The sequence below is a fragment of the Rhagoletis zephyria genome, unplaced genomic scaffold, assembly GCF_001687245.7.
Source record: "Rhagoletis zephyria isolate East Lansing unplaced genomic scaffold, Rhagoletis_zephyria_1.1 Rzeph_scaffold_04256, whole genome shotgun sequence".
Taxonomy (NCBI): domain Eukaryota; kingdom Metazoa; phylum Arthropoda; class Insecta; order Diptera; family Tephritidae; genus Rhagoletis; species Rhagoletis zephyria.
Window position 1 is genome coordinate 20335 of NW_016161339.1, and position 3166 is coordinate 23500.

The window sequence follows — 3166 nt, forward strand, 5'->3', positions numbered from 1 at the left end:
TGCTGAAAACCGGCATTTGACTGCAAAGTTCGAAGGTCGATTAAAAAAAATTCGAACTAACATAAACAAACGCCGCGATACGGGTCTTCTAATTTAGCCTCTATTTTCACCCCTCACTCTCAGAATCGACCTAACTTTTGCTAACCTGAATTTGTTCCACAGTGTAATTCTACAGAGAAGTACATATGTCCCACCCGTGACAGCTATGTGTGGGAGAGTTGTCAGAGGTAGGTTTACAGGGCTGATAAGCTTTATTTGTTTGTTTAGGTGGACGCAGGAGACGAGGAGGGGATGCGCGGACTCGTCCATTATCTATATAACCTTGTGGTCAGCTGATTAAGTTAAGTTACATTTTGACCAGTTTTGGTTTTTGATTTTGTTAATCTAATGTTTATACTTTTTTTAATAAAAGTCTAGCACATTACCTAACCGGAACCACCTAAATCTACATTTCAAACTTCTTACAAAAATTATAAAAATTCAACAAACTTTAACAATTACGCCCAAAAATTTTAAACTTTTTGTTCAGGATTTTTAGGTATGCGGTTTTGTAGAGCATTAAATTTAAGTAGGTAAAAGTGAACGCTAGGAAATCGCGTTAATTTTTAATAATTTTTTTTTGGCTGACGGTGCTAAGCATTTTCTTCTATATAAAAAAGGCACCATCCTAAGATAAAACGTGAGTGAATTTAACCCCTACTTGGCTTCTTATATTTTTTAATAACTAATCTTTATATAGACCACACTAAAGGCACCTTTTCATATAAAAATTTGTACGTGTCCTTCCCGTGACAAACGTTGTCCCACCGGTGACAGAGGAATTTCGGATTTTTTTGTATAATAAAGCCATCATTTTTTGTNGGCACCATCCTAGGATAAAACGTGAGTGGATTGAACCCCTACTTGGCTTATTATATTTTTTAATAACTAATCTGTATATATGGATCACAATAAAGCTCATTTTCATATAAAAATTCGTACGTGTCCTACCCGTGACAAACGTTGTCCTACCCGTGACAGAGGAATTTCGGATAATAAAGCCATGATTTTTTTTGTAGTTTTTGCTTTGTTTCTGTTCCTGGTTCTTTGTTTTATTATAAGACATCAAGTTCACACAGAAAAGTGAAATAGTATATTTTGTAATAACTCATATAATAGTCAATTAGGTGTAGCTTTATAAAAATGTAGAATTATTGAGTACTTTATATTTACTTAAATTTAAACAAGAAAGAAAATGTTTTCTGAACAAATGTTCAACCCGTGACAGTGGAATCGCCCATATGTGAAAAACGAAGTAATGCATACATGCACAGTTTCGGCTGAAAACTGAAATAATGCATTTGAAAAACCCGAAGTAATGCATAACTGCACAGTTTTGGTTGAAAACCGAAATAATGCATACGAGAAAATGCAGAAATTATGCATATGCACAAATTCGTTTTAAAAGCGAAATAATGCATAAGAGAAAAAAAANCAGTTTTGGTTTTTGATTTTGTTAATCTAATGTTTATACTTTTTTTAATAAAAGTCTAGCACATTACCTAACCGGAACCACCTAAATCTACATTTCAAACTTCTTACAAAAATTATAAAAATTCAACAAACTTTAACAATTGCGCCAAAAATTTTAAACTTTTTGTTCAGAGTTTTTTGGTATGCAGTTTTGTATTCCATTAAATTTAAGTAGGTAAAAGTGAAAATTTCAAGACGCTAGGAAATCGCGTACATTTTTAGTAATTTTTTTGGCTGGCGTTGCTAAGCATTTCATTCTACAGTATATTTTGCTTAGCTGCACATCCTTCTTTGCACGAAAAACTTGTGCACATAACCGGAAAAGGCATTTAAGCGAATTTTCTTTACTACTTCAATGAGGAAGGTATCTGAATCCCTATGAAACCAAATATTGGCGGAGCACTTACCATGTAGAAATTACTGCAAGCGAAATTTTTACCGAATGTTATCTAATTATCTATATAACTACATAAATTGATAGCCATTTTCGTTGTTCTGCGAGATGANTACTTGGCTTATTATATTTTTTAATAACTAATCTGTATATATGGATCACAATAAAGCTCATTTTCATATAAAAATTCGTACGTGTCCTACCCGTGACAAACGTTGTCCTACCCGTGACAGAGGAATTTCGGATAATAAAGCCATGATTTTTTTTGTAGTTTTTGCTTTGTTTCTGTTCCTGGTTCTTTGTTTTATTATAAGACATCAAGTTCACACAGAAAAGTGAAATAGTATATTTTGTAATAACTCATATAATAGTCAATTAGGTGTAGCTTTATAAAAATGTAGAATTATTGAGTACTTTATATTTACTTAAATTTAAACAAGAAAGAAAATGTTTTCTGAACAAATGTTCAACCCGTGACAGTGGAATCGCCCATATGTGAAAAACGAAGTAATGCATACATGCACAGTTTCGGCTGAAAACTGAAATAATGCATTTGAAAAACCCGAAGTAATGCATAACTGCACAGTTTTGGTTGAAAACCGAAATAATGCATACGAGAAAATGCAGAAATTATGCATATGCACAAATTCGTTTTAAAAGCGAAATAATGCATAAGAGAAAAAAAAACGAAGTAATGCACAGTTTCGGTTGAAAACGGAAATAATGCATAAAGCAAAAACCGAAATAAAGCATACATGCACAGTTTCGGTTGAAACTGAAATTATGTCTAAATGCACGGTTTCCATATGCGCAATTTTGGTGCCCCATTTTTTCAGAGTATTCTGAATTGTAGAGAACTTTAAAAGAATTCGTAAAGATCTCATCCGATTTTTGCCGAATTTTCTAAAATTAAATAAACTGTGCACACTTCGTTTCTTTTACGATGAAAATAATGCTACTATGTGAAGAATTTCTTGCAGAATTTTTTTCAGAATTTTCTTTATTTTTCGTATAGAAATTTCTTTACGAGTTCGTATTAACCACTTCACATAATTTTCTTTGAAGATTCGTTACAANACATTTTTAGTAATTTTTTTGGCTGGCGTTGCTAAGCATTTCATTCTACAGTATATTTTGCTTAGCTGCACATCCTTCTTTGCACGAAAAACTTGTGCACATAACCGGAAAAGGCATTTAAGCGAATTTTCTTTACTACTTCAATGAGGAAGGTATCTGAATCCCTATGAAACCAAATATTGG

General features: G+C 32.6%; 1 long non-coding RNA gene across 1 annotated transcript in view; it reads left to right on the plus strand.

The window, feature by feature from the left end:
- LOC108370464 (uncharacterized) overlaps positions 1-1424 on the plus strand; it is a 13563-nt gene extending 12139 nt beyond the window's left edge. Inside the window, exon 3 of the long non-coding RNA XR_001848640.1 lies at positions 1415-1424. This is a non-coding gene — a long non-coding RNA (uncharacterized LOC108370464). The remainder of the gene's footprint in view (positions 1-1414) is intronic.
- The last annotated feature ends 1742 nt before the right edge of the window (positions 1425-3166 follow it).